Below are 27043 nucleotides of genomic sequence, written 5' to 3'. Positions count from 1 at the left end.
AGGGAGCCTTGGTAAATAAGCAAATGCTTGTGGAGACCCTATCCAGAGATCCCTGGCATACACTCAGTCAAAAGGCCATGAATTAGCAATCCCCAAAAGCATATGGCGGGGACACTTCTCTTTGTCACCTGTGCTGATGATAGAATTTGTGCTCTGTGAGTCTGAGCTCTCTGAGCCAGTGAGCCTCCTCCGACTGATGATGTGCTAGAGGAGAGCCCACTCGAAAACGCCCTCCCAGCGACAGGGCTCCATGGAGTGCAGGCTCTCTCCAGTCCGAGGTCATTTGGAGAAAACAGAGGTGCAAGAAGAATTTTCACTTTGCCATGGGAGGATCGATAGGGCACTGAGGCTGAGGAGTCATTTATGGTAGTGGGGCGGGGGGGCCAACAACAGCTGTTTGCGAGGGCCTGAGCAGGCTCACCTGGGATCAGGGATGGTACACACCCTGGTCATGGTCCCGAGGATGCTGCTGTGGCTGCAGTGATCAGGGCAGCTTTATGATTGGGAGTCAGGACAAGGTTGGGCCAACCATGAAGCTGTCAGCCTACAAAAGGTGCTGACCTTTATTGGAGCGAGAACTAAAAATTGCATTCGTGAGAACATGCCTTGGAATACAGACTGTGGTTGGAAGCAATAGTTTGATAAGCTCTTTGGCGGTCAGATGAGACCCATCCCTGAGGGGCATGCTAGGATCACAAGGGATGGTCAGACCACTTTCTGAAGGAGAGTGAGTCTGGTCAGTTTGCCGAGTGGGATGTGTCTGTTTGGGCCAGCACTGAATTACTCAGGAGGTTGCAAACACTCTGAGTCCTGTAGCTCTCCCCATCCGCCAGATGGACGTTGAACACAACCATTAGTGAGTGCAGGTCAGTTTGAACTGTTCCTGCGTTATTGGCCTGTCCAGGACTCCTCTGAGTCTTAGACCTTCTGCTCACCGTTCCTCCTCCTGCCCAGCTCCCTCCAGCAGCTTTCTTCCCAGGGCTGTGCCCCGCACCATCTGCTAGTGCCATGATGGATGGCTAGGGGTCCCCATTCTAATGGAAAAGACTCGAATGGGAGACTTCACACAGTTTATTATTGAGTTGTTACTTTTATAGCATGAGGACAAAAGTGACCAAAGGGTAGACAGGCAGAAATTACATTAAAAGAATAAAATGGTGATCCGTGAAAATAGACTTTTACAAATAGGTTTTTATGAAATAACGGATGTACGAAAATTAAAGTGTAAGATCATCAAAACACCTAGAAGATATATTTATCAACAAGAATTCTCCCAGGACGTGTTTGTCCTGTCGTCTCAGGGAAGGCAAGTTGGTTCCACCGTGACATTAGAGAATTACAGTGACACAGAAATAAAGTTGTTTTACAGAACTCAGACTTGAATGGTGCATCTTCTCACTTATTAAGTGCTTTTTCCTCCTTCTGGAAGAACAACTGATACCTCAGTTTATGGGAATCTTTTTCAGCATAAATTGAGACTGTGATAATGAGTAAGGAATATTTATTTGTATGTTATACTTCCTCTCTTTCCTCATATTTTATTACTAAGGATATTGACATGAAAACAGGATCTTAGTACCCAGTGAGTTCATCTACTGCCGATTTCCCACCAGAAATTCCAGGCTTTGTGACATCAGTGTGTATCACTCTGGATGTCATTTGAAGAGCAGGCATCTGGAAATGATGAAATCCTGAACAACAAAGCTTTTGTTTTCAGGAAGACAAGTTGGTGGGGGAGGAAAAGGAAACAAAACTTCATTGAGTACCTACTATGTGCCAGGCACTTTGATCTTCTGCCTGGAGGTAACGCTTTACTAAGCTGTGCAAGAGGAACAAATAAAAACCCCGGACCCCAAGTGTACCGAGTCCTCTTCCAACGCTGTTGTGTTTGTTGCAACTGCATAAGTTATGTGCACAGCATCAAGGGTTTATTAACTTTTAAACCAGCGTGTGGCCATTTGAATGCCTTCATATCGATTTGTCATAAAGCCCAGATGCAAAGATGCTGCTGTATATAGTGGATAATTCTATACAGACCTATGCTTATTAAAGGGAAAATAATAAAGAGAAGTCTCAATTCACAAATGACTGTTTTTACTTTAACATAGCAAAAAGACTTGCCTTAAAAAGACATACTGTCGCTACACATTATCTCGTTCTATTGCTTTTCAAATGCTACCTTCCTTTTTAAACATTTTGCATGAGAAAGTTCTTCATAATAGAAAAAGTGTGTGTGTCAGGGGTGGGGGTGAGGAACAGAGATGCAGACGAGAAGTATGAGTAAATTAGGTAGAGTCCAAAAATTATTTTTACAGAGAGTTTTCAATAGCATGGGAGTGTGTTCTAACTTCAGTGGAGAAAATTAAGGTTCCCACTGTATAATAATTATATGCAGAAATAAGAACGAAAAGTAAAACTGGGAGACGGGGGAGGGAAGGATGGAGGGAAAAACAACACTCTGTCTTAAATATTTATCAGCCCATACTCACTTCATGCGTGAAGAAAGCGAGGCACATTTGGTGTATGTTTTCTGAAACGTGTCATAAGCCAATGTAACCAAAGATAAAGCGGCAAACGCAGAAAGCAAGACATCCTGGGTAGGAAGCAGGAGAGGCTGGCTGCCCTTCGAACTCCCGTCGAACTGGCCCTCAGCCACCAGAGATGGTTTGTGGGTTCCCACTGATAAGGGGCTTCATCTGGAACGTGGCTCTGAAACCAGTCTTCCTTGTGTGGCATGTTGGGTTCCAATCCGCGTGGAGACGTTGTCAGAAGCAATAACTTATCGTAGGTACATGAGCGAGGAGCTCAGGAGCAGAGGGGAGGCTGTGGTGCCCAAGGGCCTGTGACGTGCCTGCTGGTGGTTCATAGTCTCTCCAAGTGACTGATGGGAAAGACCTCTTCCTCGCTCATCTTCTGTGAACCTGCCTGTCCGTTCCTTGCATGAATAAGTAACTTTCCAAGACAAAAAGGTTTTAAAAATTGTACATTTTTTAAAACGTAAACTTTAAAGAGCAGAGTTTGTTCCCATACATTAACCGAGTCATTCCTATAGTACTCCTGGGAGGCAGGTGTTTGGATGATGGGTGCTGTGCAGCCAAGGACACTGAGGCTGTGTGAGGTCACTGTGACCCCTCATGGGCCAGTGAAGCCTGGCCTTCGTCTCAGGCCTGCCCAGCCCGAGGCCACCTCGCTCAGTGCAGTGATTGATCCGTGCCTACTTCTTGTAGTAAGTGTGCTTAACATTTTCTGGGTTATGTCATAATTGACCCTTAGGGATATTGTTTACTAAGGTCCTGATCTCATATGGTGTGTATAGATGATCAAATGGTGAGTCGTCAGCCCTGGTAACAGTGATTTCCTCTGCTGGCCCAGGAAGCCAGTCTACAGAAATAATAGACTCTCCCACTGAAATCGCCCCTTGTCTAGGAGGCATGGTTAGGCTAACAGGTACTTTTCGCTCCTGTTCTCCAGGATTTAAAAGCCCTGAATGTTCATAAACTCAGCAATATTTTAAGAGCCTTTTAGAAACATCTTTGCTGTCTTCTTTCCACCTTGCTTTGTCAGTTGGGGAACAAGCTATAGGTATACACTGTATTCTAGGTCATGTGGCCCTTGGAGAAACAATTTTCATGCCTCCTGCTTCAGCGTGTTTGTGAAGTTTGAGGGTTGGATTTTTATAGAAGTGGCATCAACAGACTCATAGCCTCTGCACTGTGTCTGAATAGAGCATTCCAATTCCACTAGGGACGACTTAGTCTGAAACCCTTAGGGTTCCTGATTTTGGTCCATGGCAAACTGTGTGTTTATTGAAATGCAAAAGAAACAGAGGGAAGTGACTTTATGTATGTATCTTGGTAGCGTCAGGTACGTTGCGTTCGCTTTAAAATTCTTTTAACTTTGCTGTATGTCTAAAATTTTTCATGGTAAAATGCCAGGGGGAAGCTGTGAGACAGAAGTAGGGAAAAAATTCTATGAAGCAAACTGAGAAAAGAAAACTGAACCTCTGCTGGAATATCAGGAAATATTTTAAAAATTCATAGTGTTTCTCGTTTCTGCGTATATCTGATGAAGTACCTTGAGCATATGGGGAAGAGGAAGGGCTGTACGGTGCACGTCTAACTGCCATTCAGCATTGTGAGATCTCAGTATCTTATGATCACTGCTTCCATCTTTTGTGAGCTTTCCATAAGTAAAACATTGCAAATTTTACAAAATATTACAGACGTAAATCTCCCTTCATGTCCCTCCCTACCTGATTCCATATGCCACCCCCCTTAAAGGTAACAGCATTCTTGAATCCGCCTGTCATCACATAATTTTTATGTGATTTTTTTAAACAGGAAGGTTTCATGCAAAGCAATGAGGGGCACTGGTTTGGAGTCTAGTGTCACCAGGTAGGAATGCAGACATTAGTGCTTCCTAGAAAATGGGTAAGGTTCTTTTGAGCCTCGGTTTCTCCATCTGTTAAGCGGAATGATAATCCTACCTCACAGGGCAGGTGTGAGGATGAAAGGAGACGTTGGAAAGCATTTGGGTGGCTTCCTGTGGATGAGGAGCACCTCAAGTGGTGGGAGGTCAAAGTTGTAGGTACTTAAAGTCACTTCAAAAGCAATAGCATGCCCACAGCATCCTTGAGCAGAATGAGCCTCACTGTGCCTCTGGTCCCAGGAGAGGGGGAGGGGCTCGGCTCAGTCGCACTCAGACCTTGGTTGGTGGCCTTACAGGATGGGGCAGTGACTCCCTCTCAGGACTCTGAACGCTGACACTGTGCCATCCCACGTCCACCCGCCCGGTAGGGAGACCTCTGTTGAGAAATCACCCCCTTCCTGCTTCGGCTTCTTGCTTACAGCACACTCCGTACCCCGGGTGTAAAGATGTGTTATCAATCCCATTCGATTTTAATTCAAACACATAATGGTTTTCCTCAAGAGTCCATTTCTCTCGTCTCTTTTTAAATCAGAGTCATTCTAATGTTTACGCTGTACTTGTTTATTTTAAAAGAGATCTAGATCTTGTTTTTATCTCTTCCTATTTCTCCCAAATAAACAAAGTTTCATTCTAGTCTTCTCAGATTGCTGCTTCAAGGCTTAGGTTCAGATACTATATTTTATTGAGGGATTTTTGTCCTAGCCCAGATTGAGAAGAGGTCTCAGGCACCTTTATAAATGCAGGCTTGGTGGATACTGTCAGGATATTTTTAGGAGTCTGGGTAATGCTATGAAATGATTGCACGGACCTCTCTAGCGATGATCACCTTTCCCTAGTGAAGGTTTTACTCTTGCCAAGTTTGCAATCATTTGAATAGAGCAGAGCTCTGTTCCTGACTTTCTTCTTGTGTGAACGTGGCTACCCCTAACTAGATGGCACCCCACACAATCTACAGGCAAACAGAAGCTTTGGAGAAAAAAAGGGGTGATGTGCCACAGACAGCTTCGCCGCCGCCTCTTTCCACCACGTCCTCCTTGACATGAACGCACGTTCTCTTGTAGTCAGTGCTGTGTTCAGGCCAGGCTGGCTTCGTGTCCCAGCAGGAGGGGGCAAGGAGAGGGTGAGTGGAGGGGCCACAGTGCTGGGCCTGCCCCCGCAGCCTCCCCACTGCACACTCAGGGCACACGTAGTCAGGTGCATTCTTCGTGTAGGATCCCAGAGAGTGTTTATTGTGAGGGGTTACTTGTTTGAAGAAAATTCACGGAAGCACATCAGCAGAGGGCTGTGAGCCGGGCGAAGGCTTGTGGGTGTTTTTTCATCACCGCTCATTGTGATGGGGCCACAGCTGTGGAGTTTTACCTCTGTTTTCATTGCAGTCCAGCCCAGGATAGTATACTGCTCGCATGGATCATGCAAATCTTTCTGAAAAACACACTTGTGGTCCCTTCGTGGGAACTCTTGGGACAAGAAACAGGAGCCATTGGTCAAGTCCAGATTTGAAACAGTGAGTGACTGTAGGATCTCGTCCGTCCACATTAGTGAGGGTTCTGCTGCTGTCAGGCCAGCTTCCTGGAGAAGGTTGTAGGGAACACATGGACACAGGACATTTTTCTGTAGAAGAAAGAAGTAGAACTCTGAGCAGCTTGATGTCCTCTGGCTGAGGTCTGCAGGGGAAGATGGCATCAGCCTCCACCTACAGCCCTGGTCCCCGACATTGTAGAGTGAGGGTCAGGGAGGCATAAATACATCAGAAGTAAAGTTGTAACATTCTGCCTTGGATGTCAGAATGAGCCTGGAGAGAGCAGAAACTATCTTAGCTCCCTCTCCTCAGTGGCTCCGGAATGGTCTTAGCCTTTTTTTTTTTTTTTTTTTTTGAAGATTGTATTTATTTATCAGAGAGAGAGAGAGCATGCACACAGAAGCTGGGGGAGCATCAGAGTCAGAGGGAGAAGCAGGGAGTCCGAGGCTGGGCTGGATCCCGGGACCTTGAGATCATGACCTGAGCTGAAGGCAGACACTTCACCAACTGAGCCACCCAGGCATCCCTGGTCTTAGACTTCTTTTAAGAGCAAAGTTTTTCTAAACTGTTTTGACTTACATGTTACCTAAGAACCTTTTGTAAATCTCAGGACAATAGAATTGTCGAGAACAGATGAGTTGGGACAGGCCTGTCACTGACTTAGTGACTTTAGACAAACTTCTTTGCTTTTCGGATCCGTAGTCCCTCATCAGTAAAGTACAGATGACTCATTGATTCAGAAGCCTTCATCGAGCACCCACTCCGTGCGAGGCATAGCTCTGAATACTTGGGACTTGTCGGGGAACAAGAGTCAAGGATCCCTGCCTGTCTCAGTCCGTTCAGCTGCTGTAACAAAACACCACAGACTGAGTAGCTTATAAACCTCGAACGTTTATTTTTCACAGTTCTGGAGGCTGGAAGTCCAAGATCAAGGCCCAGCAGATTCGGGGTCTCATAAGGACCTGCTTCCTGGTTTCCCCACAGGCTGGAGGGCTGAGGGAGCTCTGTGGGGTCTCCTTTGTGGACACGAATCCCACTTATCACCTTCTACCTTCATGACCTCATCACCCTCCAAAGCCCCGCCTGCTAACACTGTCACCTTGGGGACTAGGTTTCAACATACGAATTTTGGGAGGACACGAGCGTTCAGGCCGTAGCACTGCTCTCGAGATTCCATCCCAGCAGAGGAGACAGACAGGGACACACGCACAGAAGCAGCAGGTAGCACAAGTGCCCTGGGGGAAAGCAAGGAGGGGAAGCAGGGCCGAGATGCAGGGGTGGGAGATGCGTCAGGGTGTACCGCGGGCACCATCTCACTGAGGACGTGAAGGAGTTGGGAGAGGCGGAGAGCAGGGCAAAGAGTGCTCCCAGCGCAGCAAATGCTCTAGAGGAGCTGCCTGCCGGTTGTGGTCCAGGAGGAGGGAGGCCCGACCCTCACCGCGGGGGAGGCAGAGCAGCCAGTGAGGCCAGACGCCGACGCGGGACCCTGGCTCTGAGCGCAGCGTGCGTGCAAGCCCTGCGGGTGTGAGTTCAGAGCGGCGGCATCAGGCTCAGGTCTGGAAAGAACTGCCATGGATGCTGTGTGGGAGGAGGCTGTTGGGGGCCAAGAGGAAGACAGTCGACAGTCCTGGCATCATTGGGAGGCAGATAAAATGGCGTAGATAAAAATCACCTTACAGTGACAAAGTTCCATGAAGGTGGTTGGCTTGGTTATTTTCATTTCACGAAAGGGGAAAATGTTAATATTTCCCAAAAGCAGCCTAAGAAAGTCAGATGAAGAATTTAAGCAATAAATAATAATGGTCACAGGGGCAATTTTATTTATTTATTGTTCAGTGAAAATATGTTTCTGAGTCTGTTATCACCGTTGTTCACAGGCACGTGGCACTCATTCACAGAGTGCTGCTTCTCTGTGTCTTAGTCATACTGAAGAGAATAAACCCATATGACACGTTTTGTCTAAATGAAAGATCCTGGAAGTTATCTTCATAATTGTATTAGGCTCACATCTTACCTTCGCCTACAGCTGGGGCTGTGTCTTTTACCAAGTTCTTCGTGGCTTTGGGTTTGAGTTGACTAACCTGGAAGGTGGAGGAAAGGGTGTGATTTAGCTGGGTGGCTCTAGAATGCCTTTACAGGGCGGTGGGCCTCCTGCTTCCATCAGCACGGGTTGTAAGCATTGGAGAAATCGAGGGTGTTTAGCCGTTGAGGAGAGTTACACCGCCATCCAGGACGGTCGCCTCCGTTGCTTATAATTTAGGTAACGATGTGTCTGTACACACGGCAGCCAGAAAGTCTAGGCACTGGAACACTAGCTGACCCAGTGTCTTGGGGTGGGCAAAGAAGGAAGCCAGGAATCAAGCCGGTGTGGATCGTGAGGCTGCAGATGGGGGCCCCAGGGGGGATTCCCGGGAAACAGGATTATGGCGTTTGATGCTGTGTTCCCAGTGCAGACCTGGAACAGAGTAGACGCCAACAAGTTAGACCTGAAACAACCCAACCAGACCAACGCCAGCACACCCCCTGAGGTACAGGAATTCACAGCTTTCTAGAAAGGTAATACATTTCAGCAGAGAACCACAGTCATTATCGACAGTGAAAGAGCCAAGGCCCAACTGTGAAAATGTAAGAGGACAAAGGTGAAGAATAAATGGTAGCTCCTAAGTGTTCTCACTACCACCAAAAAAGAAAAAGTAACTGTGAGGTGATGGATGTATTAATTAGCTTGACTGGGTGATCATCTCAGTGTGTGTGTATCAAGACATCATGTTGGGCAACCTAAATATAGACAATTTTCATATGTCAGTTATATCTGGGGGAATAAAAGGACGTGAAAGGCTCCGTGTAGATGATCTGGGAAGATCTGGCATTTCGCATGGTTCCACAGGTAAATTAAATCCACAGAGAACCTGGAAGAATTCTCTAGGCTGGAGGGTAGGGAAGGGGCGATGGTGGACCGTGGTTGAGAGCAGGGGCTGAGCCCACCGAGGCTGGACACAGGTCCTCTCAGCTCCTGGGTGTGACTCTGGGCATCTTCCATCCCTCCCCTGACCCCGCAAGGGTGACAGTCTCATCTGCTGGAGAACTGAGTGGACTGTCAGCATTGGTCCCAGGCAGCGTGCCGGGCACCCAGGGAGGCTCCGGTCACCGTCAAGACGGAGAGAATATGGAAGGAAAGGCCCAGAAGCAGGACACAGTGCTTCCTACCATCGTCTTCTTGTGCCTCAGGCGGACACTCGATATCCAGGAGGAGATTCTTTAGACTTAGCTCTGGATTAAGGACTCGAGAGTGAGGATTGGCTGCTTGGTCCTCAGGGGATGAATCTGATGTGGAAGGTGGACTTAGTTTGCTTGTTAAAGGTGCCAGCTGGGTCTGGCGGTGCCAGAGAGAAACACCAACAAACTGCCCTGGGGCCCAGAGCTCACGCTCAGCCGGAACTTCCCCAGGGCCAGTGGGGATTCTGCTGGGCCCTCCCTGGGAGCTGTGGCTGCAGACAGAACACAGCAGCCGAGAGTCAGTGCCTGCAGGCAGGAGGGAGTCAAGGAGAAGGAGCTGCTGTCTCTTCCCTAAATTCTTCCTGGCAACATAGCCTTCACGACAGTCCTATTTTCCCAGCCTCCGAGACGACTCTATTTCTGAGCTCACTGCTTCTTCAATGTGCTGTATTCTCCCTTAGCGAACCCACATAACCACCACACTGGATGGGTGCTCACCCTGCATTCATCGGTCTCTTTGGAAGAAACGTGAGCTCGCTGGAGGCAAAGTTCTGAGCCTTTTGGTCTTTCTTCCCCTGGCACTTTTGCATAGAGCTTCACACGTAGTAAATGCTTGTTGTGCTGCTGTATCAACACTCACATTTCCAGGTGATTCTCCAGCCAGCATTAGCTTAGCACATCTGCAAGTGTAACATGGCACCTAAATCCCCCACAAGGAAGTAAGAATGTCCTCAGTGCACAGACTTTGCAGAGGGGCGGGAAGGAGGGGATTCAAAGCGCCTCCTCGGAGACTGGGCGTGCGCCTCGGAAAGATGGTGGTGGGTTCCCTGGAGGGTCAGGGTCAGGAGTGTCTGTACAAGTCTGGGAAGGGGCACAGGACTGAGCCTCTCAGAGTTCCTGTCAGGGGCAGAGCTCCTGGAGGGAATGGAGGGTCGGAACGTAGGAGGCCTAGCAGAAGCCCCCGAAACTAGAGACAGAGCTCGGTGCGAGCCTCTGATACCACGGGGACAGGAGAGGAGGCCAGGCGCCTGACCTTGAGCATCCCGGTCGGAGAGCATCCAAGCAGAGGAAGCAGTGAGCTGGAGGGTAAATGCCCCCAGTAACAACTGCCCCCAAAGGTCGGTTCTCTTACAGAGTGCAAGCAGGGCTTTCTTCCTCAACTGTCAGGAAGGTCTTTAAAAAGGTAGTTGATGCTGTTTACCCCAGGCGACCCTGTCTCTGCTGCTGTTCTCTGCTAAAGCAGGCACATCTGCGTGCGTGGTTAAGGGGTGGGTCTGCAGGGGCTTCAGAGCAGGAGCTTGAAGGACACACTCTTGTATTTTGCTGCGGGGATACATTCCTTAGAGAAGAAGGAGCATGCTCTCAGGGTGGGGTCTCTCCTGCCTGTTGTAACTGAAAACAAAGAAAACAAAACTAAACAAAAAAAACCTAACTGGAACCTGAAAAGAATTCTCATCGACCGCAGATGAGACCGGAGAAGCCTTGTACCTCCCAGAATTGACTGTTTCTTACTGCCGTCATATTGGAACTGCAGGCTTCCGGTGGGTGCATTTCAGATCTTTGCCTTCCAAAATACAGGGCTTTAAAATGGAAAGAAAAGGAGGTCTGGCTCTTATTGGATCCCCAGCGTAACATGCATGCACACAGATATAGCGGTACACTCTCTTGCACTCATGCACCGTGCATAATGGGGGCGGGAGGGGGGGGTTCAGTGAACAAGCAGCGAGAAGATCCTGATGACTTCTGGTTCAAACATGTATTTTAAAACGCGTTAAACCTGTTTAGATGCTACTTCTTAGAGCAAATATACGGCTTTCAAAAGTTCTGATGAAAGTGGACATTTGGAGAGCTCCTGGGAAGTGAGACTATTCCTTTCAACTCAGGCTTCCACGGTCCCAAATAGGAAGGCCTCTTCTAATCTCGGGATCTTGAAAAGAAACCTTGATCCTTGATGTTGTTACGTGATTACCTAAAGGAATGCCTTCCTCTCCGGCCCGGAAGGATATTTTTAAGAGAATGTTAAACTTGTGACAGGAATTATTGATACCTGTGGAATTTTTTTTTTTTCAAGTGACTCAGGCCTGCTTTCAGTCATTACCTAGGAATTAGTCTGGGACTAAGTGACGCCAGTCCCCAAACTGTTTAAAGTAGAGCACAACTTAGCGAAAGAAGGAAAAAACGAGGATGTTCTTTGTGCATTATTCTTATCGTGATGAATGATGCTTGTTTTCCTCTCCACTTTAATTAGAATGTTTCTACATTTGCCAAAGAAAATGTTGGAATGGAGACAAAACCCTGAAATTATAGGAACAGGGCTTGATGTAATAGCTTATTTGTAAAGGAAACACAACTTGTTTGGTATTTTATTGAAACAGGAAGTTCAGAACCTCGGCACACACAAGTACAACAAATTCTCAGGTGCTAGTTGAGTCATCTGTTGTTGGAAATGGGCTTCTGGTAGTTTTCCCCTGGATTTACTTTTTATCTTTTCGGTTTTCTGTTTTCTTTCCTTTTTTTTAAATTTTTAAGCAGTGAGGGTAGATAGGAGTAGGAAGTTACATAGAGATTCAACTAGAGATTGTGTGCATTTAAAACAAATGTATTAGTTATCAAGATTAACTAAAGCAGGGGGGAATCAGCTCCTTATACATTTTACGTACACACACACACACACACACACACACACACACGTGGGTGTATACATACAAAATAAGAGAAGCCAGAGTGAAACAGTCATTTACATCAATGCTATAGCTATTTCAAAAGTAACCATTAGGGGAATGGATTTGACATTAATAAAGATGAAAAGCTATGTGGATTTATGTTCTGTTTGCTGCAAAGTGTTTGATAAAGTCAATGTTTTCACAGCAGAAGCAAGATAACAGTTCGATTCCTAGTACAGACATAGCTCATTGTATTGTGCTTTGCAGATAGTGCTTTTTTTCTCTTTCTTTTTTTTTTTTTTTACAAATTTAAGTTTTGTGGCAATTCTGCATCAGACTAGTGTATCAGCGCCATTTTTCCAACAGCATTTCCTCACTTCGTGTTTCCATGTCACATTTTGATAACTTTTGCAGTATTTCAAACTTTCTCATGATTATTGTATTTCTTATAGTGATCTGTGATCAGTGATTATGACCCGCTGAAAGCTCAGATGTGGTTAACATTTTTTAGCAATAAAGTATTGTTTAATTAAGGTATATACACTGTTTCAGACATCTTGCCATTGCACACCTATTAGCCTACACTCTAATATAAACACAGCTTTCACATACACACCAGGAAACCGGAAAGTTCATTTGACTTGCTTTATTGTGATACTCACTGGGGTGGCCTAGAACCAAACCCGCACTGTCTCTGAGGTGTACGTGCACTAAACACTTACAGAAGTGACTTGAGCTGAGTTGGTATGGACACAGAAGACTTTGGGTTTGAATTTCCTGCCCTTTTCTGAAAGATTGGTCTGGTGTGCTCTTTTAACATACGCACAAACTGCAGCCAGCACGTCAAGAGTTCGGTAGTTTGAACGCTCACCGGCGGACTAACAAGCCACGTGCCACCTCTAAGGGAACTTAGTAAGGAGCACGGAAAGGGCCCCGGGAAGCGTGCTTGGGGAATCGGGGTCCCTGCCAGTGACCCCCGGTTCTTCTCTTACTTGAGTTACCCTGGTCTGGCAGTCTGACCCTTCTGCGAATTTCGGGTGGTTCCACATGCCCTATCCACTGAAAGGCACATCAGAGAGATGCTGGGATACAGGGTGATGGAAGGTGTGGAGGAGGGGCAAGTGCTTGCCAGGTGGTATTTCTGCAAGAATCAGTACTGCGTCTCTGTTTTGTGGTCTACACAAAGGCTTTTTTTTTTTTTTAAGAGCAGTTTTAGGTACAGAGCAAAATTGAGGAGAAGGTGCAGAGAAGTCCCATATATTCCTTGCTCCCACAGACACACAGCCTTCCCCACGACCCATTTCCGCCACCAGCGTGGGACGTTTCTTACCATTGGTGAACCTATGTGGACATGTCACCATCACCCAGAGTCCACAGTGTCCAGTACGGCTCACTCTTGTGTTGGACACTGGATTTGGACAAACTTGCGATGTCATGTATTCACCATACAGTGTCACCCAGAGTAGTCTCACTGTCCTAAAACCCCTCTGTGCTCCCCCTGTTCACTCTTCCCCCATCCAACCCCTGGCAGGCACTGATTTTTGTATGACCTCCGTAGTTCTGTCTTTTCCAGAATCAGACCATATGTAGCCTTTCAGACTGACTTCTTCCACTTAGTGATAATACATCAAAGGTTCCTGCATGGCTTTTCGTGGCTTGATAGCTCATCTCTTCTTAGTGCTGACTAATACACCATCGTCTGGATCGACCGACTGTTTATTTAACCGCTCACCTACTCAAGGACATCTTTGTTGCTTTCAACAGTTACAAAACAGTTGCTGTAAACATCTGTGTGCAGATAAGTGGTGTGGACATAAGTTTTCAGGTCAGGATTGCTAGATCATATGGTAAGAATATGTTTAGTTTTATAAGAAACTGCCAAACTGGGGCGCCCAGGTGGCTCAGCCTGTTGAGCACCTGACTCTTGATTTCGGTTCAGGTCATGATCTCAGGGTCATGAGATCCAGCCCTGGGGTGGCAGGCTCCGAGCCCAGCCAGGAGTCTGCTTCTCTCCCTCTGCCTCTCCTCTGCTCATGTTCTCTCTCTCTCTCTCAAATAAATAAATAAATCTTAAAGAACAAAAGATCCCACAACCCTGCCAAGCTGTCTTCCGTTGTGGCTGGGCCATTCTGCATTCCCTCCAGCAGTGAGTGAGAGCCCCTGTTACTCCACATCCTTGTGGTCATTGGTGTGGCCGGTGTCTGGATTTCGGTCATCCTGATAGGTGTGTAGTGCTGTCTCGTTGTGGTCTTCGTTTGCATGTCCCTGACGACCCGTGATGTGGGACGTCTACCATGCGCTTCCTTGCCAGCTGCGTATCTTCCTGGGTGGTGTCTTCAGGTCTGTGGGCCAGGTTTCAGTAGAGACAGTCCCTCTTTCTGACGTGTACCAGCCTACACTGTAGACACATTTATGACTGCCCAACACTGTGGACGTAAGCTTGGGCGTGCGGGCTCTGCTCCCTGAGCTCAGGCGGCACCGAGGGCACCCTGCCGACATCTCCCCTGGGGCTCAGCCAGCACGCCCAGTCAGCTCTCTCACAGGGCTGCACCTCCAACGTGCCTCCCTCCCAAAAGAAGGTCTAGGCTTCCAATGTTACATCTCCAGGTTTTAGACTCACTCGAGACTCTAAATGCGACAAAGCCAAAACTTCATGGCTCTATATTGAAATACTTCTTTTACTTAGGTTTTTCCTTTTTTTCATTGACTGACACTGAACAAGACAATCTTACTATGGAATGAAAGAATTGAACCTCTGTGAGTGTGTATAAATCCCGCTTTGCTTGTTTGTTTGTTTGTTTTTTTAAACATTGTTTGGATTGATAAACAGTGCAAGAGCTACACAAGGTAATTGAAGAAATGCTACAAGGCATGACGTGGAAGGTCTGGAAGGCCCCAGATGCCTTTTGGTTACTTTTACAGCTACAGATACTCCCGCTGCAGGTGTCTGTATTGATGACACCTAACCTCCACATCAGCCAACATCACCAGCTAGAAAAGTACCGCACTGCCTGTTACCACAGTCTGACGGGCATATTCCGAAGGGAGGAAAAAGAGAGCGTCCGTTCATAATTGCTTAATGCGCCCCCAGAGAGATGGAGAAAACAGCCACTGAGAGGTAAGAAGGAAGAACTGTGGGCGCCCACGTCCCCAGGCAGGACAGGGTTGAGCTCCGTCTTCACTCTGTGCTTCCAGCCAGGCTCCCGTGAAGGGGCCTCTGCAGCCGTGCAGCCACTCAAACTAGGAACCGAGTCTTTAGCCCTTGCTGTGCTGGAGCACGGCACACATCAGCCCTGGGTCCCTTCCCCACACTTCTGGCGCTGCTTTCAGTCATCCTTACAAATGCATCTTTAGAAAACACAGGTCTCAAAAAAAAAAAAAAAAAAAAAGAGAGAGAGAGAAGAGAGACAACTCTGGTCTCCTCATGTTGTATTCTGCTGTTAAATTTCTAGTGACTTCACTTTGCCTGCAAAATCAAGTTTAAACTCTGTAGCAAGACATGAAACCTCTCCCAGAGCTTGCTTTCAGCCACCTTCCCACCCACTCCATTCCCTTCCTGCCACTAGTGCCACTCGTGCCAGGCCTCATCACTGTTATCGCAGATTCACTCTGCCTCTCCATCACACCAACACGTGCACACACACACACACACACACACACCCCACACAGACATGCACACGTGACCAACACACACGCACACACACACACCCAACACACATGCACACACACCCTACACACACTCACACATACCCTTTTCCTAATTCTAAGAACAGGCTTTTCTGGGGCATAGTTTCCAGACCTTCCTGGAAAAATTCATTTCACCCTCTTTTATGGTTTTATAATATTGTTTTTATGTCACCAGCATAAATACTATAGTGTAAAAAAGATAACATTCGTAACATGGTTTAATTGTTTATATGTGTGTCTTTTGCTAGATTATGGGCTTCATGAAGGCAAGGTCCATATTTCTGTCTTCATTCTTTTTAATCTCCTGCATAGTACATTGAAGACAATAATATCTTGAGTGAAACTTGAATCTGATTGGAAGGAGGGCACAAGGTACTAAATGCTGTATGGATAGAGGTTAGGAAGGCCAGTTTCCTTGAACAAAAGATTCGACAAGACTTGGGAAAGATAGAAGGTTATTACAGGTCAGATGGTAGGGGTCTTGAGACCAACTTAAGGTGGTTATACTTTATCCAGCCCAGTTTGGAGCCAGAGAGGGACGTGGTCCCCAGTTTTGTGTGGGTTTCCAGACAGATGAGGTTGGATCTCAGAGTCCTGGTGGGAGGGGGTCCAGCCCCCACCGGCATTCACTAGTGTGGACAGGACAGGCAAAGCTGGGCGAGCACTGTGTGGTGGGGGGGACGAGGCCGGCCCAGGGCACCGTGGGGAGAGGCCTGGGAGGGAGGGGGCTGGAGGCAGCGGCAGGCCATCCTCTCCGTCTCACAGAGAACCCCGAGTGGGAAGGCTTCCTTGCCTCATCCACTTCCTTTCCTTGATACGCAGCAAATTCCTGGTCAGCCTTTGTTGTGGGCTGGCTTGGTTTGTCGCTTTCCTTGTTGTTGACAGCCTCCAGGTATTTGTAGACAGATCTTATCTCCTTCCCTCTTAGTCACCTCTTGGCCCAACTCTGCATAGTTTACTCTTTTAAACTCTGCTCCTGGGTCTGACCTTTTGCCACTTGCTGAAGGATATTTGTTTTTTATTTTCGGATTTCATTCCACTTTGATTATTTTAAGAGATGTGATAAACTAAAAATGGTCTGGCAAGTCGAGTATGGTCTTGACATAGAAAAAAATAAATGAATAATATATAAATATATTTATATTTATACTTTTATACATATATATTCATATATATATAATTGTGTGAGTGTGTGTAGTGTGTGAATGTGTGTAGTGAGTGTATTAGTATATAGTGTGAGTACATAATGTGTGTGAGCACTAGATGGTGTATGTTTTAGTACTTCATGTGCTATTGTGTGTGTTAGTACATCGTGTGTGCAAGTGTGTGTGTCAGTACACGGTGTGTGGGCTCTAGCACGTAGTGTGCGCAAATGTGTGCATGTGAGTAAATAGTGTGTGAGTGTGTTAGTATATTGTGTGTGTGTGTCAGTACACCGTGTGTGTGGGCTCTAGCACGTAGTGTGCGTAAACGTGTGCATGTGAGTAAATAGTGTGTGAGTGTGTTAGTATATTGTGTGTGTGTGTCAGTACACCGTGTGTGTGGGCGCTAGCACGTAGTGTGCAGAAGCATGTGCATGTGAGTAAATAGTGTGTTAGTATATTGTGTGTGCGAGTGTGTCTGTACACCATGTGTGTGGGCGCTAGCATGTAGTGTGCACGAGCGTGTGCATGTGAGTAAATTGTGTGTTAGTACACCGTGTGTGGGGGCGCTAGTATGAACGTGTGCATGTGAGTAAATAGTGTGTGTGTTACTATATCGTATGTGCGAGTGTGTCAGTCCACGGTGTGTGTGGGCTCTAGCACGTAGTGTGCACAAGCGTGTGCATGTGAGTAAATACTGTGTGAGTGTGTTAGTACATCGTGTCTGTGGGTGCTAGTATATAGTGTGGGTGAGTGTGTTAGTACATAATATGGGTGAGTGTGCTCTGCACCCGAGGCATCAGCCCCATCTCTGCTCTCATCATCTCTGTCCCCAACCGTTAGTCTGCAGCCGGTATTCTTCCAGTTTCTCCAGGAATGAATCCACCCTAAATTTCTGAGACCCAGAAAGCAATAAAGGCTGACTGCCTGATTGTCTAATAGCCCACAGCCATTTCTGTCGGGTGTTAGGGTGTATGGGAATGTGGTTATTTTCACAATGCCATCATACGGGTGGTTATCCAAAGGGCCAGCTCTATTTTATCTTTAATTTTTTAATTTTTCATCCTTTTTCTTTTGCATTTTATCCTCCTCGTCCACATCTTGTGCCTCTTCTCTAGTTAGCTTTCCACACCTTGCCCTTTGTCAAAAAATACTGGTTGATAACACTTCTAGGAAAAAATATTCATGCCCTTGGTGCAGGACAGAACCCCAAACACAAGCACTGACAGTAAAAGGAAGTCGGGAAGTTGGACCATAACAAACAGTTATGTTTTCTGAAAGACACCATTAAGAAAATGAAAAGGTAAGACCTAGACAGAAAATATTCATGCTCCATACATTTGAAAGGGAACCTGTTTTCAAAAAATAGAAAGAATTCTTTTTTTATTTTAATGTTTTTTTATTATGTTAGTCACCATACAGTACATCCCTGGTTTCTGATGTAAAGTTCAATGATTCATTAGTTGCGTATAACACCCAGTGCACCATGCAATACGTGCCCTCCTTACTACCCATCACCAGTCTATCCCATTCCCCCACCCCCCTCCCCTCTGAAGCCCTCAGTTAGTTTCTCAGAGTCCATAGTCTCTCATGCTTCATTCCCTTTCTGATTACCCCCCTTTCTTTATCCCTTTCTTCCCCTACCAATCTTCCTAGTTCTTATGTTCCATAGATGAGAGAAACCATATGATAATTGTCTTTCTCTGCTTGACTTATTTCACTTAGCATTATCTCCTCCAGTGCCGTCCATGTTGCAGCAAATGTTGAGAACTTGTTCTTTCTGATCACTGAGTAATATTCCATTGTATATGTGGACCACAACTTCTTAATCCATTCATCTGTTGAAGGGCATCTCGGTTCCTTCCATGATTTAGCTATTGTGGACAATGCTGCTAGGAACATTGGGGTGCATATGGCCCTTCTCTTCACTATGTATCTTTGGGGTAAACACCCAGTAGTGCAATGGCTGGGTCATAGGATAGCTCAATTTTTAACTTTTTAAGGGACCTCCACACTGTTTTCCAGAGTGGCTGTACCAACTTGCATCCCCACCAACAATGTAGAAAGGATCCCCTTTCTCCACATCCTCTCCAGCAATTGTTGTTTCGTGCCTTGTCAATTTTTGCCATTCTAACTGGTGTAAGGTGGTATCTTAGTGTGGTTTTGATTTGAATTTCCCTGATGGCTAATGATGTTGAACGTTTTTTTATGTGTCTGTTAGCCATTTGTATGTCTTTCTTACAGTCTACATATGAGTGAGATTATATGGTATTAGTCTCTCTCTGATTGATTTAGCATTATACCCTCTAGCTCCATCCATGTTGTTGCAAACGGCAAGATTTCATTATTTTTTATGGCTGAGTAGTATTCCATTGTAGTAATATTCTGAAATAGGTGAAGGGGATTAAGAGTACTCTTATCCTGGGATGCCTGGGTGGCTCAGTCGGTGAAGCATCTGCCTTCATCTCAGGGTCCTGGGATAGAGCCCCATGTTGGGCTCAGCAGAGAGCCTGCTTCTCACTCTCCCTCTGACCCTCCCCCATGCTCGTGCCTGCTCTCTCTCTTGCTCACTCTCTCAAATAAAATCTTTTAAAAAAGAGTATACTCATCATAATAAGCACTGAGTGATATATGAAATTGTTAAATCGCTATATTCTACACCTGAAACTAATACAACACTGTGTGTTAATCACACTGAAATTAACGTAAAAATTTAAAAAAGAATGATATCAAACTGTACCACATGCTCAGAGAAATCGTGAAAGGAATAGTCGAATGATATACCACAGTTCCTTGTCTGATTTTAAGAAATTCTCACAGCCACCCCACCTTCAACTACCAGCCATCAACAATGAGGCAAGACCCTCCGCCAGTAAAAAGATTACAACTTGCTGAAAGCTCAGATGATAGCTAGCATTTTTTAGTCATAAAGTATTTTTAAGTTAACGTACGTACATTGGTTTTTTAGACCTAATACTATTGCATACTCAGTGGACTACAGTATGTATTAACATGATTTTTATATGTACTAGGCAAGCAGAAAATTCATTTGACTCACTTTGTTGTGGTATCTGCTTTATTGTGGTCGTCTAGAACCAAACCACCAATGTATCGGAGGTATGGCTGTATTCTGAATGTGGTGGTTCTAAGCTACAGTAAAAAGTAGGTCTACTGAGGTATTTGATCTCCATGAAAATAGGTGCACTTTTTTATAATGCTTGATTTGCACGTCAGTTTTTATAAATAATTTGGCTACAATATCACACATTTAAAAGATCACAAGCCAGTATTCAACTAAGATTTATTTTTTTATGTTTGAGAACTTTTTCTCTTACTGTTATGTGATGTACTTTTGTGAGGCATTTGTCTCTTTTGGTTCTCACACCATTTCCAGCAGGTAGGAAACAGGCTTTGTTGGGAAGGTTGTCTGGTTGAGGAGTGGGGAGAGGCTGCTCCTCGGACCCCTCCTCTCAGCTGTCCTCCCCTCCTGCTGCCACAGCGCCAGGTGGAGTAGTTTCCAGGCGTTGAATCACTCCTGCACTCCGCCTCCCCAGTGACAGAGCTTCCACAAGGACGGTGAGCACAGCCACAGCCAACAGATAAGTAGAAACTGGACCATTCAAATCTGGTTTCTGGGTTGTACTTCAGTAGTATTCTAATGATGAATTAGAAAAAAAAACAGCATCAAAAAGAAAAACAAAACACCCCCACAAATCCTCTAATAAATCTCCAGGACCAACGGATTGAGTAGGTTAAAATACGATGCAATGTTCCAGGGAATACCTGAATTTCCAGCATATTTTTATAATATGGACCCAGTTTCTTAGAATTATGAAGTCAAATACAATAGAAGCTTTCGAAATTAGCTGGCGGGGTGAGTGGGAAGTTGAGTTGCTAAGTACAAAGGAGTAGGAGCAGAGAAGTTGATCAGAAAGAACCATCAACTCAAAAATGTCCACACAGAAAGATCAGGAAATTATCTAGTATGGTCCCTTTGTGTTATAGACTAAGAACTTGGGCATAAAGAAATGGTTCTACTAACAGTCTTTCTGTTACTTCACAGAGAATCTGTTACTCCTTTTTCCTCCTATTCATTCATTCATTCATTCATTCATTCATGAGAAACAGAGAGGGTGGGGAGAGGCAGGCTCCCCGAGGAACAGAGAGCCCAATGCAGGACTCAATCTCAGGACTGTGGGATCATGACCTGAGCTGAAGGCAGACACTTCACCTACTGAGCCACCCAGGTGCCCTCCTTTTTCCTCCTTTTATTTCCCTTTTAAGGTGGGGTAGAGGTGGAGTGAAGTCTCTAGGATTATGACCTCACGGTCAGCTGTGAGTGTAGAACCAGAGGGAACCCAGGCCTCCTGGTACCCCACCCCCTGTTCTTGCCAGGTTCCTAAAGTCTACAAAGATCACTCATGGGCGGGGGGTGCATTTTTTATCCCTTCTTCCAAATGTTGACATCCAGATAGGATCTTTCCTTCCTTAGAGTTTGTCAGTTGTCCTGTATCTCCTCCCTCCCTGTGCCCCTACTCCCTTGGGACTTAATATTCATTGAAAAAGAACTTGTTTCACCCAGGGGGAAGTGTTTTGAAACTTAAGAGCAGGGAGTCCCTGGCCTTTCCCTGTGAGGCATTCCCAGAAACCACACTATAAGTATGGCCGGGGTTGCATTTCTGACCAAAGACTCAGCAGCAAATAAATCACAGATATGAACAAGGACATGTCCTTAAACTGAGACATAATGCCACAAACCACTGTTCCTTCTAAAATAATCCTTATGCCTGAACGGCCAGACCGTGTGTGCTAGATTCTGGAGGGAGATGTGCTCCTCTAGGATGAGACTCTTGGAAAACCCCAGGGGGTGGGGTCTGCCACTGGCCTGAGCTTTCATTTGAAGGATATGGAGAATATCAAATTTCTGTTTTAAGCATTGGAAATTAAAGAAACTGTTTTTGTAAAATAAGAAAATGTTAATTTCCTTTTTAAGAAATAATAAAGGCAGATTGGTAAATTTCGCTTTAATAGAAAAAACTTGTAAACAAGATTTTAAACACTTGGTTAGTTCAGTGGCTTCTATAGGCAGCCAACGAATAGCTAAGTGCAGAAGAATGACAGGAGTCTGGAGAGTGCCTTTCCCCCTCATACTGTGAAGAATATGTCTGATTATAAGGAAAAACAAGTCCTTGAAACTTTCAAATGATAAAGTTGTTTCATTTACTTGTAGAGAGATTAAAATATCTAAACTATCTGGGAACCCTCAATTAAGAGGAGAAAAAAAAGTTATTTGAGTAATCAAATAAAAGCCACTTTAACTTGGAAATTCACAAGAGTGGATTATAAAGGGGCCTCAAAGTAAAATTCACAATAGGTCATTTTATAACTCTCGATCCACAATATGGCTTTGAATGAAGTCTTCTTTAAAAAGCCTGATTTATGTGAGGTGTCCTGGTCATTTGCTTTAGAACAAGATCCGTGCCCTATTTGGAGGGCCTTCCCTGAGTCCTACAGCTGGGGATCGTCAGCTGACGGGAGGGCACAGAGGAAATGCCTCTTTCTCGCTCCCCCCTCCACACTGAACAGTAGTGTGCAATGGAGATACCTCAGAGGGAGGAAGATGCCCATGAGAAAATGTGGAGACCAAAAGAAAACAAACAAAAAAGATTGCAACCCTGGGAAACTAGGAGACCATATTGTAAAGCTGGGTCCTCGCCAGTATGCACTTGGAGGCAGAGCAGAGACTGGCAGGCCGCACTGAGGCAGGGCTCTGGGTGAGGAAGGCCACCCAGGTGGAATACTCGTCCTGGTCACCCCAGGAGACCCCCCCCCCCGACCTACCAGGACAGCACCCCAGGAGATGAGTGCTGGTTAGGGCCGTGGCCGGTGCTCACGCTCCGCAGGACGAGCTACAGCCCAAGCAGGCGTCTCCAGTGGGACCGGAGGAGGAGCCAGGAAGGAAGGGCAGGCCTACCTGCGGAGGTGGGAGTGCAGCTCAGAGCCCACCCTGACCCCTGACATGCCAGCCCCAGGCTGTATGTGCTAGCATGGTGGGGCTGGCACGGTGGGGGCCCCAGGGCCTGCAGAGAAGTGGGAGGAAAGGCAGGTGGCTGCCAACGGATCATCCAGAGAGAACTGGAAAAGTACAGCTCGTGGCTGTACTTGTTTTGAAATTGAAATTGCAATCCCCAAAGCTGATTTGCTTTCATGATTTATTTCAGCTTTCAAGCTTTTTAAGACTGCAACCCTATGTCATTCTTCTTTGGTAGACAGATCAGTGCAAGGCAAACAGTACCCACTTGTCTTGTCGATGCTCGGTATTGGAACAGTCCATGGGGAGACTGGTTTTTATTCAGAACCCCTTTGAGTATAACTGGGTGCTTCTTGCTCTTTAGAGTCACCTGGGGAGATTTTTAAACTGCTCCCCAGGCCACACCCCCTTTAATTAAGTCAGAATGTCTGGGGTTGGGTCTTTTTTCTCCTTTCCAGGTGGCTGCACAATGCAGTCCAGTTTGAGAACCCCTAGATTCACTCCGGGAGCTTTAAAAGCACCTACCGCCCAGGCCTCACCTCCCTCCACACAGCTGTTGGGACCTAACTGGCCCAGGGGGAGCCCTTGCAATACTTTAAAAGCCTCCCAGGCCATTCTCACTGCAGCCACAAGCACCTGCCAGGCCACCCTGGGGCCGGTTGGTGGCCCTTTCCGAAACTTCGCTTAGAACCCCCCAACTTTACATTACACTATGGAATTGCTCTAGTGTTTTTATAAGTTTGCAGGGTTTCCCACCCACCCCCACCTACCAGGACAGTTCTTAAAGGGTCAAAGAAAAGGTTCTGAAGCAATTTCCGCGGGTGGTACTATCATGATTTTTGAAAAATGAAAATTAAAAGCAGCTCAGGTCCAAGTCTGGCTGGAGAGCCTAGGTATTTACCGCGAAAGCACGAAAAGGCCCAGAGCCACCAGTGCTCAGGCTGCTAAAGAGGGAAGGAAACTACTGAGCTCGGGCTCTGACCTATTTCTCGCCGTTGTTGAAAACTATGAGGCATGCGATGCAGATTTATGACTTTTTAAAGAGTTATTTGTGGATTCCCAAGACGATTATGTTCCCATCACTTACGTAGCCTTTAAAACTCAAGTGACGCCTTTAAAAAAAAATCCAAGTTTGGCGCACACAGAGTTCCAACGGCGACGTCTTAAGAGCGCTCAGAGCAAAAGGGGAAAATGCCTTCTGCCTGTGCTTACATTATCCTCTGTTATGGCCAACGGATGGCAGGGCTCGTTTGCATGGAACTTTTGGGAAAGGGAAGCCACCTTCTTGTTGAGGAAGAACTCTTAGGAGAGTGAACCCCCTCACCCTGGACAGGCCTTTCCGTTCTTCCTCTTCCACAACCGCATGGATATGATTTTTCCTGGGAGTTTCGTTACTGAGGAAATGTCACCGGTGCTTGGCCAGGGAGCCAGGCAGACACTTGCCTCCCCCATCTCTCCTCCACCCTTACCTAATTTTTTTATTTTTTCTTTTCTTTGGATCAATTCTTTGGAATTTCTCTTCACTTTTGCTTCCAAAACAGTTTCAAACTATAGTGTAAGAGCCAATGCTGTTTATATGTCAGTTCCACGTCAGTAAAGCTAGGAAAAAAATTAAAAATAATTTTAAAAAATTAAAACCAGTCCTGAGTATAGAAACCGCCCTCCCAAGTCTGACAACACTCATTTTTGCATGAGGCTTTTTCTGCCGAGAACCGTAAGGATTCTTGGAATCATTTGCTCCGTGTTTACTGGTCTTTAGAGTCTCTTTGCTTTGGCAGGCTCCGGTCTCCCTGTTGTGGCTGTTAAAAGTTGCGTGCTTCCGTCTCAGACACAGAGGGGCAGTTGTCTGCCATCTAGACTGTTCTCCTTCATTGGCATATCCCATTGGGCATTGCGTAAGGTTCTTTAAGGATCTAGATAGAGCTTTTTTTTAACTTCCCAGGGCCCTGTAACTTTCCGTGAGTGCAGGCTCTGTGCCTTGTCCTGGAGGCCACCACCGCAGTTCCCAGCTCAGCCCTCACGTTGTGTGGGGACTCAGTAGTTACAGCACACTCTTACTCATCCAGCAACGCTAGGCTTGCATTTGATGGCAACATAACAAGGGGAAAGATGTGACTGATCCACAATAACTCTGGGGGGCCATCATCTGCATTTTGCACAAGGAACCAGATCTAACAGGCTCTGTTGCGCCAGATCGCGTAGCTACAGGACGGAGGAGCCAGGACTCCAAGTGCAATCTTTGTACATTCAAATCTCACGTTAGCCAAGAAATCAAGCTTGAATTTGAACTAGAGAAATTTAGTGAAGTTAGACCTATCTGAAAGACAAAGATGGTTCCTGAAGACCTGAAGATCTTCAGATAGTTACTATCACAGGAACTGATGGATGTACACCTGTTTGTACTTAGAAATCTGGAGACTGTCAGTCATTCCTGAGCTCTGCAGGTCATGAACTTTAAGGGAGCATGTTTCACGGTGAAGGGCACAGGCTCTGCGTGAGACAGATGCGGTCTGGATGCCTGGCCCTCCACACACCAGCACGGTACCTTGGCCAAACTACTCCGTACCTCAGTTTTATTACCTGTAAAACATGGATAATGATGGTCTCTGCCTTACGGGATTTTTGTAATAATTAAAATTGGATATTTCGTGGAGCGTACCTGGCATGTTATAGCCACATGCGCTGCATGCAATGTGCAGTAAATGTTAACAGTTATTATTTAGTATCTTAACTGTTAGTTCCAAGAGCCACTGCCTTGGTAATCACAGTGAAGGGGACCAGTACCTACAAGCTGTGCAAGCCAGAATCCTCAGAGCCTACTCTCTGGGACGTTAAATACAGAGACTGGCCCCATGGAAGGGGAGAGCATCTGGACGAAGGTAATAACATAAAAGCAGGTATTTCTTTAGCAACGCTCTAGGGGCCAGGCATTGTGCTTTTCATATATTTTCACTCTTCTTTCCAACATTTCTTTTTCTTTTTTTTAAGAGTGGGAGAGCGGGGAGGGGCAAAGGGAGAAGGAGACAGAGAATCTTTAAGCAGGCTCCACACTGAGGCTCGATCTCATGACCGTGAGATCATGACCTGAGCCGAAATCACGTGTTGGGCGCTTAACGGACTGAGCCACCCAAGTGCCCCTTCCTTCCACCACTTCTGCTAAGTAGATATCATGATTATTTACACTTGCAGAAGCTGAGACTTAGGGTCCTTGAGGACTTATCCAAGACCACTCAGAGATGAAGCAACAGAGCTGGGATTTAAACACAGGTTCTTCCTGGAGCAGAGGCCAGCACTGGCTCCGCCGTATCACCTGGGCTGTAGCACGGGAACTGTGCAGAGCTGACCCAAGAGTTGTTACGGAACTTGGCTAATAGGAAGGCCAAGCAGAGGGAGAAATTAAAGGTGTTCCTAAAGTTTCAAGACTGGGTGATTGTGACAGAAAGGGAAACAGGAGCCAGGTTAAGAAGGAAGATGATTTATATTGCAGATGCACTAAGTCAGACAGCCTCTGGCTTGTCCAGCGGAGGTTGGGGACGTGTGGCACAGATCTGAGTTAGTAACAAAGCTATATTGCAGATGTACTGAGTTAGACACCCTCGGGCTTGTCCAGTGGAGGTTGGGGACGTGTGGCACGGACCTGAGTAGGTAACAAAGTCGTCGCCTCGTGGCTGGCTCTGTAGGTTCAGCTTCCCAGTGACGATCTCACACACAAAAAACAAAATTATCCCTGCAACATAAGCAGGTACTGATGCACATATATAGCAGTCCCCCCCTTTTATTCGTAGGGACACGTTCCAAAATGCCCAGTAGATGCCTGAAACCGCAGATGCTCTGGAACCCTGTATAGGCTATGTGTTTCCTGTACATGGGTACCTGTGATTACATTTAATTTATATATTAGGTACAGTATGAGCTCAACCAATAAAACCAGTTCTAGCAATATGCTGTTGTAGAAGTTCTGTGAATGTGGTCTTCTCTCTCAAGACATCTTATCACCTCCCCCTTGTACTGATGTGAGATGAAAAAATGCCTCCGAGATGCGAGGCATCGAGGTGAACGACGTAGGCATCGTGGGTGATATAACCCCAGGTTACTGCCGTCCTTCTGATAATCCGCAGGTAGGAGGCTCTGCTTTGGGACTGACTGCAGTTGCCCCAGGTCGCCTGAACTGTGGAAAGCAAAGCTGCAGCTAGGGGTGGACAACTGTATACACATACTCAATACACATATGTAACCACCGGCTACTTGTACCTGAGATGTGTCGTCTAAATATAGTCACTGACACCTGTTCATTCACTCATTTATCAAGAGCCCCCCCCCCTCCCCTGCTGGGCCAGAAATTGTCCCCGGTGTAACA

General features: G+C 46.2%; 1 protein-coding gene and 1 long non-coding RNA gene across 5 annotated transcripts in view; one reads left to right on the top strand and one right to left on the bottom strand.

Moving 5' to 3' along the window:
- The window catches only part of MCPH1 (microcephalin 1), a 242014-nt gene that overhangs the window by 190246 nt on the left and 24725 nt on the right, over nt 1-27043 (top strand). The window lies entirely within an intron of this gene.
- LOC123800897 (uncharacterized) overlaps nt 24139-27043 on the bottom strand; it is a 199510-nt gene continuing 196605 nt past the window's right edge. Inside the window, exon 9 of the long non-coding RNA XR_006782048.2 lies at nt 24139-24285. This is a non-coding gene — a long non-coding RNA (uncharacterized LOC123800897). The remainder of the gene's footprint in view (nt 24286-27043) is intronic.

Source organism: Ursus americanus, chromosome 27 (genome assembly GCF_024610735.1).
Source record: "Ursus americanus isolate L20-20 chromosome 27, mUrsAme1.1.p, whole genome shotgun sequence".
In the NCBI taxonomy this organism is placed as follows: Eukaryota; Metazoa; Chordata; class Mammalia; order Carnivora; family Ursidae; genus Ursus; species Ursus americanus.
Note: the sequence above shows the minus strand (reverse complement) of the source record. Positions and strands in the feature narration are given on the sequence as shown.